We start from the raw sequence: 11485 nt of genomic DNA, 5'->3' as shown, positions 1-11485 counted from the left end.
TTAGATGTCTGGCTGGGTGATACGGAAGAGGGGGCCCCGGGTAGGGTGGGAGGACGCCGTCCCCGACACCCCCCATCCCACCCCCCTCTGCTAGGGCTCCATCCTGCCCTGCATCCTCACAGTCCTCCCAGGGAAGCTTTAAGCCTGGGGAGGGGACCAGAGCCAGGCTGTTCCCTGGGGCTCAGGGTCTGTGGGGATTACTGCTTCTGCAGGTGCCTGCCTCGCCCGGTCCAGCGCCCCCTGCTGCCCCCAACAATCCCGGGCCTCTGCTCCCATCCTACTGAAATCAGCATCAAAACCTTGGGCCCAGCAGACCTGCCGCCGGAGGAAGTGTTGGGGCCGGGAGCGGCTCCACCACACGGGACATGCTCTCGCAAGTGTCCGGCACCAGTCGGTCTGGGCCCAGGGTCACTCTGAAGTGGGACGGCGGCCAGTTATAGAGGGCAGCAGGTGGTGAGTCTGGGGGCCTCCCTGCTGGAGCCCCTCTCCACCACCCTCCCGAGCCCCCGCACCCACCTGCCAAAGCAGCCGGTGCCTGTGAGCACCCACTCTCGGGAGATGAGGACCCCCTCGCACTAGTGCTGGGTGTCCAGGAAGATGCTTGCCTGCCAAGACCACGAGACTGGGCCCTTCTTGCTGGGTCCCACATCTCAGGAGAACGAGCCTCACAGCTCTGCTCTGGGGCCCCAGATATAGCCTTCCTCTCTTTCCTATCTGGCGCCCCACCTTTCATCCAGGACCCTGCTAAGCTCTGCAGCCCCAGCTTCTACCTCTCACCCCTCCAGCTTGAAGTCAGACTGCCTGCAATGTAATCCTGTGTGACTTGGAGAAAGCTACTTAACCTCTCAGAGCCTGTTTCCCGGTTACACCCAGGGGGTCGTCATCGGGATTAGATGTGATAATGTAGGTCAAATACTTAGTCTGCAGCTCGATACATTTTTAAGTCTTCTTATTAAAAGCAGTTCTTGGAATACGCATGCCTTTTCATGCTCTTCCCTCTGTCCAGCACATCAGCTCCTCCCTGCCCACCCAGAGAACTCCTATTCAGCCTTCAAAGCCCACCTCTGTGGAGTTTTCTCTGAACTCCTCTCTCCAGCCCCTCCCCATCTTACTCCCGGGAAGATTTCCTCACCTGGTTGTAGGTGGGGTATCCAGCTCTGCTTGCTTTTCTCTCAACACAGGGAACTCACTCATGACGAAGGCAGCTGGGTCTGATTTAGGTGCCCTACCTGTCCATCTGGTCCTACCCTCAGGATCTTCAGAGGTCGGACCCCATTCACATGGAGCTCCTCCCTGCAAGCTAGATGCCCCACCCCCACCCCCACACACTACCTGTCGCCATCTCTGTCACGCACCTAAGTTCCTGCTACTCAAACCCAAGTCTGGGTTGCCAGTTTTGTGGGGTTTTTTTTTAAGATTTTATTTATTTGTCAGAGAGAGAGCACGAGAGTTAACAGCACAAGTTGGGGGAGCGGGAGAGGGAGAAGCAGGCTACCCCGCCAAGCAAGGAGCCCGATGCGGGGCTCGATCCCAGGACCCTGGGATCATGACCTGAGCTGAAGGCAGCCGCTTAACTGACTGAGCCACCCAGGTGCCCCTAAAGTAACTATTTTTAAGTTACAATTCAGTGCACCCTGGTGTCTTTCCACATGCTGTTCCTTCATGCCTGGAATATCCCTTCCACCTTTGCTGCCTGAAAGCTTCTTACTGAACAAGCTCAAGGTCCAGATAAATGTCCCCTCCTTCAGCCTACCTTTTTTCTGTGCCCCACCCCATGTTCGTCCAGGGGCTTTCCCTGGACCCCTCAGCCCCTCAGTCACAGCCCCACCACGAAGAGGCTGTGGTCTGACTTGGTCTGGACCCCACTGACAACTCCGTGAGTGCCCATGGAGGGAGGGCACATTGGAGCCCTTGTCGAACGAGCGAGTGAATGAGTGGAGGTCTTTGGGGGACACTTTAGGGGGCAGGGCTTGAGCCTTAAGGGCCAGGACTGAGCCCTCAGGTTCCAGCCAGAGAGAGGGTGTAGATTCAAGTTGGTGGGGGCGGGGGTGTGGGGAAGACTCAGGGATCCCAGCCTTCAGCAGCACGATAGAATAATCAGGTCTGGGTCTCAGGCAGAGCCTAGCATAGGGCGTAGGGCCCTCAGTTTCCATCTCCAGCCTGTCTCCCATTTTCAGTGTGACCATGGGTAAGTCATTGCCCTACTCTGGGCCTCAGTATCTGCATTAGTAAGAGAAGGGCAATGCCTGGACTATCTCATTCTCCTGTTGAGGCCGTTGAAAGGCTGGGGGAATCCCTGGCCTCTCCAAACCTGGCCTAGGGACCGGGCATGCTGTCTTAAGCCCTGAAGTTGAAGGGAGGAAGCAGCTCGAGTGGCTTCTTCCAGGAGTTATCCAGTAGGGGGAGCTGTAGAGAAGTGAGTCAGACAGCACCGGGTTCTAATCCAGACTCTGCCCCTCAGTAGCTGTGGGCTTGGACTGCTTTGCCTCAGGCAATTGTTGAGGATGGGGGTGGTGTGTAGAATACTCAATAACTCTTGTAGGAGGGCGCAAATCCATGCCATCAGATGCCCAATTGATCAAAACATGCCCAACCAACCTGCCTGGACACCTGCTGATGGGCCGGACAGCTTCGTGCCCGCAGGATACCAGCCCCGGTTATAGGCGTTTGGATCCACAGTTGCCTGAAATCCTGCTACTTTAAAGACACCTGGAGGCACGCCTGGGTGGCTCAGTCAGTTAAGCATCTGCCTTCGGCTCAGGTCATGATCCTGGGGTGCTGGGATCGAGCCCCGTGTCGGGCTCCCTGTTCAGCAAGGAGTCTGCTTCTCCCTCTCTCTCTCAAATAAATAGATAAATCTTGAAAAGAAAAAATAAAAGACACCTGGAAAATTTTGTCATGTCCAGTGAATTGTCAGGTGACACTACGTCGGTCAAAGAAAGCCCGTTGGAGGCTGGTGACGTTTAAGGCCTCGTCTTTGGGCATCGCTGTGGCATACGTGTGCCCTGACTAGCTTGTGGGAGGGGCGCAGGTGCTGGTTGCCCTTCGTGGGTCTGGGCACCACTCCTTCCCTGCATCCCCACCTGCCCCGGAGCTCCAGCCCAGAGGGAGCCGGGCGGGGAGGGGAAGGGAAGGGAGAGAAGAGCCAGGAGACGGTGGGAGAGGCTCCCTGGCAAGAGAAACTGCTGAGAACGAAGAGAATCTAGGATGGCGTCACTCTTAAATGGACCAAAGTCACCAAGGCTGGGAAAAGGGACAACAGAAGGATGATTTGTTTTTGTTTTTGTTTTTTAAAGTGTCCCAGATGACAAAGCCACGTAAGTGTCTCCATGCCATGCTGGAGAGGGATCTAAGCAGAGACTTCCTCTACTTGATGAAAATTTGTGATTTAAAAAAAATGTTGTTAGGGGCGCCTGGGTGACTGAGTCAGTGAAGTGTCTGCTCAGGTCATGATCCCAGGGACTTGGGATCGAGTTCCGTGTCAGGCTCCCTGCTGGGCAGGAGACCTGCTTCTCCCTCTCCCACTCCCCCTTGCTTGTGTTCCCTCTCTCGCTGTGTCTCTGTCAAATAAATAAAATCTTAAAAATAAAATAAAATCTTTTTAAAAAATGCTGTTACAGAATAAACCCAACAAAATGTAATTTGATATTGTTTGTTGGCTCTTTTTAACAGACTATTGAAATTACATGCATTGAAAGGGGCAAAAAAACAAAAAAACCCCCCAAACCCAAGGTTTTTACTGGATAACATGTAAAATCACATCATAACCTGTAAAAAAAAAAAAAAAACGGGAGTTATGTTTTTACATCCTGTGAGGCCGATAATAAGTACTTCTGACCGTTCTAGGATATTCCTTGCTCATAGCTACACAATGTTTTCCTCTCTGAGAAATGGTGGGGTGCATGGGGTTCCCAGTGCTGCGTTTTAGGGGCTGTAGATACTGCCAAGTGCTTTCCCATCCGTTCAGCCGTCTGGCCCCCCACAATAGCCCTGGAGGCTGAAGTTAGTAGCTCTCTTACGGGGTACAAAGCCACGAGGCTCAGAGATGGACACGGCCTCACCAGATCGCACAGCCAGGTGGGAGGGAGCTGCGCTAGAATCCGGGTCCGCCTCTGGCTGGCTCCTGCGGGGGCGTGGCCTCGGCGGGGGCGGGGCAATGAACCCCTCCCACCGGGGGCTTGCAGGCTGTTGGAATTGCTCCCACCCAGCATAAAAACTCAACACCAAGGTCATGAGAGCCGAGAGTTACGTCTCAATCAGTAGGTATTTACCGAGCAGCTTCTGTGTCCCAGGCACTGTGCTGGGTGCTTGCAGTGAAGTTGGAAACAAGACAGACGCACCCCCTGCCCTCGTGGATTGACTTTCTGGTAGTGGGGTGGGGGGGAGAGACAAACAACTCAACAGGTGTTCACAACGGTGTGAGACAGGGATAAGTGCTAGGAGGAAAAAATAAAGCAGGGTAAAGGGCTGGGGGTGGGCGCTTCCAGGCAAAGCAGAGTCAGTGCAAAGGCCCTGAGGTGGAATACGCTGGAGGAACAGAAAGGCAGGCTGGAGCCTGCTCACGCTGACTTGCTGTGACTCACAAGAGACAATTGTACACAACTCTGCCTTCAGGGATGTGATGTTGGTAGCGTGAAATTAGCCACAGAGGGAGTATTTACACCATGGAAACTGGCAAATGCTAAAATCAGGGCTTTTGAGTTAAAAAAAAATTTTTTTTTTAAAGTAGGCTCCACACCCAGCGTGGAGCCCAACATGGAGCTTGAACTCACGACCCTAAGAGCAAGACCTGAACTGAGATCAAGATTTGGAAACCTAACTGACTGAACCACCCAGGCGCCCCAGGGCTTTCGATGTTTTATATTTTATTTTCGTTCTATTTCTTCCGAGAGCCACCTCACCAGCATAGCACTGGGGGCAGGAGATGGGTTTAGAGAGCTCACCAGGGCCTCAGAAGTGGTGCAAAAAAATAAAAGAGGAATGATGTGAAGTGGCCTGGGTTTTACTAGAGTCTCCGGCCACCATGTGGGGAAGAGACCATGGGTGTGTGTTGGCCGGGGGTCGGGGTGGGGGGAAGCTGGGAGGCCAGGGAGGAGGCAGATGTGGCCATCCAGGTAGGGCTGCCAGATTTAGCAAAGGAAAGTACGGGATGTATGCAGTATTTCGGACACCCATAACCAAGCAGCGAATCGTTGCTTATGTGAAAGTCCGAGGTAACTGGGTGTCCTGTGTTTTAGCTGCAGCCCTACCTAGAGGTACCAGGCAAGAGAAGGTGGTCCACACCCACTTCTGGAAGGCTGGCTGCCCAGTCCCTGGGAGAGTCCCCCCCGCAATTCCAACAGCCTGCGAGCCTCCGGTGGGAGGGGTTCATCCAGTCCTCCCTCCTGGATCCCCACCAACCTCCCCCTGACCCAGCCCACACTCCAGCCGACCCTGGAACCCTGGCCCTGCAGACACCCGCAGCCATTTCCTCCAGCTTTCCCCAGCAGATCTGACGGAGGACACTGGGCCGGGAGCAGATCCCAGATGGGTGATGGGGGTGAGCTGACAGGAACCCAGATGAGCTGTCATCCACCTCCTGGACTCGGCCTCAGGCCTCGGGGAAGCTGGTCCCTCCACCTCCCTTCCCTTCTTCATGAGTGGGGCGGGCATGCAGGGCTGGGTGATGGGCTTGTCCTCTGAGAGGAGGAAGCTCCTCTAGGGACATGATCTGATCTGTGTTTTCCCAGAGATCTCTCGGGCTGCTGTGGAGGGACTAGGGTACAGGAGCAGGAGAGGAAGGAGAGAGGACAATGGGAGACAACTATAGTAGGACTGGGCTGTGAGCAGGAAGGATGGCGCTTCTCCTACTCCAGCTCCTCGACTCACTTAGCTCCAGCTCCCTCCCTGTTTCTCAACCACACCAGGGACACTCCTGCCTCAGGGCCTTTGCACTTGCCGTTCCTCTGCCCGGACTGTTCTTCCATCCAATCTCCACAGGGCTCATTTCCTCTCCTCCTTCAAATCCTTGCTCCAACATCACCATCTCTGTCTGGCCTTCCCTGACCCTTCTATTGAAAATTAAACCCCCTCCCCACCCCCATCAGTACTTCCTACCTCTGTCCCCGGCTTCATTTTTCTGCATGGTGCTTGTGACCTTCTAAGACACTGTATAATTGAGTCGATTTATCCTGCTGCTCTCTTCCAACCACAATCTGAGTTCCTCAAGGGCGGAGATTTATGTCTGTCTCACATCCTGAATCCCCAGAATCGGGAATGGCATCTGGCACGTAGTAGGTGCTCCGTATCATGGAGTCAGTGACTGGAGTTTCGGCTTTGGGCCTGTAGGAGGTGATAGATTGGAGGGCTAGATCGGGGGCAGGTGAGGGAGAGGGAGGGGTCACAGGTGACTTCCAGGTGCTTGCCCTGGATAGAGGTGCCATGTGCTGAGATGAGGAGCCTTGGGATGGGGAGCTGGTGAGCGTGGTATTCGTCACAGGAATTGGAGGGCTTGTGGGATGTCCGCGGGGAGATATCTGGGGATAATTGGCTGTTGGATCTGGAGCTTGGGGAGAGGGCCAGGCTGGAGCAGGGTTGAAAGTGGTCAGTGCAGAGATCTCAGGGAGGAACAGAGTGAGGAGGGGACAGTGGCCCAGGCCAAGCCCCGAGATACCAACTTTCTGGAGAAGGGCAGAAGACCAGGGGGAGAGGAAATCAGGAGAGGCGAGTTGCCATGAGGTTGATGTCCCTGATGACATTCATCCTGGGTCGGTCTCCCTGGCAGACCTGGGATCTTTCCGAGGATGGAGCAGATGCAATTCTCCATCCCACACCCAGGGCAATCACAGGCAGGCCTCAGGAATGTTCTGGGCTGGGCAAGGTCAGCCTCAGCGAGTTGGCCCAGCCACTGGCTTCCCCGGGGACCACAAAGGATGGTGGCCCCAATGGTGGGACTCCAGACACTGTGACAACTGTGACGATATCCGCCCCACCCCAACCCCAGCATCCCCACCCAGGTCCCTGGGCAGCCTGGGTGAGCCCAGTGGTGGAAACAGGGGTGGAGAGGGGTGCCCAGAAACCATAAATGGCCTCAAGCTGGAACCATCTGGCCATGAGGTCAGCCCACCTGCCCAGGCCTTTGGAAGCCAGGGATGGTAACTTCCTGGAAGGCTTCCTGCCCTCCCCTCAATGAGCTCGCAGGCTGGCCTGGCGGGGAGTCCCTCTCCTGCGGGCGTGCGGGCATGCACATACCGCCAGCCACACTGAGATCCAGCTCTGTCATATCCTCTGTCCGTGCTGGGCCCCTGGCAGCAGCCCCCTTGTCCCCCCTCCCGGTCACCTGAGTCTTGGAGTTGACAAGCCTGCCCCACATCTCAGGCCTTTGCCTCTCTGGATTAAGCATCGGCCGCCCCGGTCTCCCGCGTGTGATGCACTTCCAGGCAGAAGTCGTCCCTTCCGGAGGGAAACATAAAACAAGACGAAATCAGAGAGCGAGACAAACCATAAGAGACTCTTAATCATAGGAAACAAACTGAGGGTCGCTGGAGGGGAGCGGGGTATAGGGGATGGGGTAACTGGGTGATGGGCATTAAGGAGGGCACGTGATGTCATGAGCCCTGGGTGTTATATGCAACTGATGATTCACTAAACTCTACCTCTGAAACTAATAATACACCATATGTTAATTCACTGAATTAAAAAAAACAACAAAAGAAATCGTCCCTTCCTATTTTCCCCATGACCTATGGGGTGGAGGCAGTTTGTCCTGGCCGCTGGGTACTGAGGCAAAATAGACCAAGTACAAGCACTGGGGGAAGGAAGGTGTGTGTGTGTGCGCGTGCGTGCGTGCGTGCGTGTGCAAGCCCCCATGCGTGTCCCACAGCTTGCATATCCATGCAGACGTGTCCATGCGTGGGTATTGCTCCTGTGTGGACGCGTGCGTCTCTGCGGACCTCTGTGTGTGTGAAAGCAAGTGTGCGTGCACGCTTGCGTGTGTGTACGTAGCAGTACCCCTGTGCGTGTGTGTACGTAGCAGTGTCTCTGTGTTTCGTGAGTTCCTCCGTGTGTGGGTACAAGCATGTCTGTGAACCTAAATGGACGGGGCGCACGTGCGGGCACCGGGGACTGATGGCTAGTGTGCACGTGTGTCACGGCGTGACCGTGCGTGACCTGCGGGGCTTGGCAATGCTGGGTGGCGATCGGAGGGGCGGGCCCGGGCTGCCAGCCAGCACGTGCCTCATACCCAGCCCTGCTTGTCCCAGGGGAGACACTAGGCTCTGGGCCATGCGCGGTCTTGGCACCTGCTACCTTTCAGAAAGAGCATGGGAGTCCCAAGTCCCAAAGGCTTGGAGAGATGAGGAGGGTGGTTGCATTGGGGAGTCTATGGACGCCGAATGGGGGGGTCTAGGCCTGGGCTGCCAGCCTTCAGGGGCCCCTAGAAGAGGCCTATCTTGGTCTTGGGCAGTAGGACACCTCCCACCTGCCCTTGTGACCGGTAGATCTGGCTTTTCCCTTTGTACCTACGAGCTACCTACTCAGTATCTGTTCTCCACTTCTTCCTTTCCAACAAACCCCGATTTGTGGGGAAGCAATGTGCCTATGGACGCACTGGATTTCTGAGCCTCCCTTGCAGCTGGGGATGGCTTATGACACGGTTCTAAGATGTTAAGTGCGCGTCTGCTGGGGACTACCTGGAAGGCGTTTGCTCTTGTGATGACGGGGGACGGATGTAGCACCGTGTCCTTCTGCCTCCTTTATTCTGTCTGGAACATGAATGTGGTGGCTGGATTGCAGCAGCTGTCTTGCAGTCATGAGTTAGGAGAGGGAAAATGTCATGAGGATGATGGCAAAGTGAATAGAGCCTTAGTCCCTGACAAGCTAAACCAAGGTCGACAATGTACTTTGGATTTCGGGGTGCCTGAGTGGCTCAGTCGGTTGAGCGTCCAACTCGGTTTCGGCTCAGGTCGTGATCTCATGGTCGTGGGATTGAGCCCCGTGTCAGGCTCTCTGTTCAGCAGGGAGTCTGCTGGAAGTTTCTCTCCCCCTGTCCCTCCTCCCTCCCACATGCGTGTGCACATGCTCTCTCTCAAATAAATAAACCTTAAAAAAAAATAATGCAAAGTACTTTGGATTTCTCATGATGAAAAAAAAAATACATCTTCATGTGTTACGCCAGGGTTGGTGGTTTTCTGTTACTTGCAGCCTGGTGCAATCGTAACTGATCATTCTAGGCTGAGGGCTGGGAGAATGGGCCACCCTGTCCTCCCCATCCCCCAGCTGTGGGCCCCTCCCTCCCTGCTCAGAGTCCTTCCCACCTCCAGCCACTGCTGCCCTTAACACCAGGACCCATGTTCCAATCAGGCCTGGACTCAGGTATAATTTAGACCAATTCCACATTTTCAGTCTTGGAGAGACTCCTTCCTGAGTGTCGGGAGAACAGATTGCTACCCTCATGACAAAGAAGGGGAGACTGAGCTTCAGAGAGGCTTGCCTCGAGTCACCTGAGGGGATTACAACTCAGTCCTTACCTCTGGTGAGTTCCATGGGCTCATAGAGGGAGTTCTTTTTTGTTTGTTTTAAGATTTTATTTATTTATTTGTGAGCGAGAGAGCACAAGCAAGGGGAGGGAGAAGCGGGCTCCCTGCTGAGCAAGGAGCCCCATATGGGACTCGATCCCAGGACCCTGGGATCAGGACCTGAGCGGAAGGCAGACGCTTAATCCACTGAGCCACCCAGGCGTCCCATAGAGGGAGTTCTTGCTCCCAGCTCCTCTCGCCCACCTATCTCGCAGGTGCCCGATATACCCCCGTTGAGAACGGGCAGCATCCTTTGCAGGTTCATCCATTAAACTGGCCCCCTTCTTGGGAGGGAGCATCCTGTCTGCGATATCCGCAGGCCACCCTGTCCCACAGGTGGCACCAGGAGCAGGAGGGCTCGCTGAGCAAAGCAGGGAAGGAGAAAGTGGAGGGGCCCCAGCAGACTGCTCACTGCCATCCCTCAGAAGAGTGGGGCCTTGGGAGCAGCTTCTGTTGACCCTTGTCAACATGGGTGTGAGCTGTGGTCTGGCCACATGGGCTTTCCCCACTGGATGCCCCAGTCGCTCACTGGGTGGCTGAACCAGATTACTGACAGCTGCCTCGTTAGTCAGTGAGGTGTGTCTGTGAAGAATGGGAACTGGGTACAGGGTGTCCCGGATGCAGCAGCAGCTCACCTCCACCCCCTCAGCCCCGTGCTTGGTGGCCTTGGGTCACTTTCTCTCCCCGGCTGAGCCCATTTTCTCAGCAGTAAATTGTGACAGTGACTCTGTCTGGAAGGGGAAGGTGAGGACAGAAGTGTTTACACACCAGAGATACTGCTCACAAGGCCCCAGGCTTAGGGGGGCGTGCGTGTGAGTAACGACAGCTGGTCTAGCACCTCTGAAGATGCTGGGCGCTTTCCCGGCTGTCATTTCTCAAATCCATAAACCAACCCAACCAGAGAGGTCTGAACATCCCCACTTTACAGATGAGGACCTTGAGGTCAGGGCTGTCCGGGCCTGGCTCCCTCCATGGCCTCTGAGTCCTGCAGAGTTCAGCCTCTGCCTACCTCTCCTTCGGCCCCCTTCTCTCCTCCATTCTCCTGGCCCCTTTGGCTGGCCGACATGTGCTTGTCCTTTGGGTCCCCACTGACATGTCCACACGTCCATCCTTGACTTGCCCAGCTGCGCGAGAGGCCTCTCTGAGCTCCCCGGTGTCTGAGCATCCCCCACCTTGGCACTTCTCACCGGGGACAGTGGCTGTCTGGGTGACACATGGTCTCTCCTGTGAGGGGGTTGGGAATGTATGCTCATGGCATTGACCCCAGGACACAGCATGGACAATAAAGAATACCATGGCCGTGATGTGGCAGAGCAGGGGTCAAACGTGGGTGTTTCTTTCTTTCTTTTTTTTTTTTTTTGACTTTATTTTTTAACAGAGAGAGAGAGACAGTGAGAGAGGGAACACAAGCAGGGAGAGTGGGAGAGGGAGAAGCAGGCTTCCCGCCGAGCAGGGAGCCTGATGTGGGACTCGATCCCAGGACCCTGGGATCATGACCTGAGCTGAAGACAGACGCTTAATGACTGAGCCGCCCAGGCGCCCCAAACGCGGGTGTTTCTGATCCCAAAGCACATCTTCAAACTGTGGGATTGGAGGGGAGGCAGTAATACAGTATCCCAGTTTCTTCGGATGGAGACCCAGCCCTTGTTCCTCCAACTTCAACTACACTTCATCTGGTGGTAGAGGGGTGCGGATGGGCGGGGCACATCTGCCATTTCTGCTGGCCCAGGGCCCATCCCATCTTCCTGAAAGCACAGGTTTCCTTTGAGGAAAATGGCTCTCTGCTGCGTTTGGCTGGGGCTGGAGTCCCCTCCCTCTTCCAGAGAGGGACAGGGGACAACGGTCTGGCCACCAGCACACACGCACAACTCGGAGATAAGGCGGGTTCTGCTCCAGATCGCTGCAGTAGGGCAAATATCATGACAAAAGCA

The sequence above is a fragment of the Neomonachus schauinslandi genome, chromosome 15, assembly GCF_002201575.2.
Source record: "Neomonachus schauinslandi chromosome 15, ASM220157v2, whole genome shotgun sequence".
NCBI classification, from domain to species: domain Eukaryota; kingdom Metazoa; phylum Chordata; class Mammalia; order Carnivora; family Phocidae; genus Neomonachus; species Neomonachus schauinslandi.
This window is presented reverse-complemented; position numbering follows the sequence as displayed.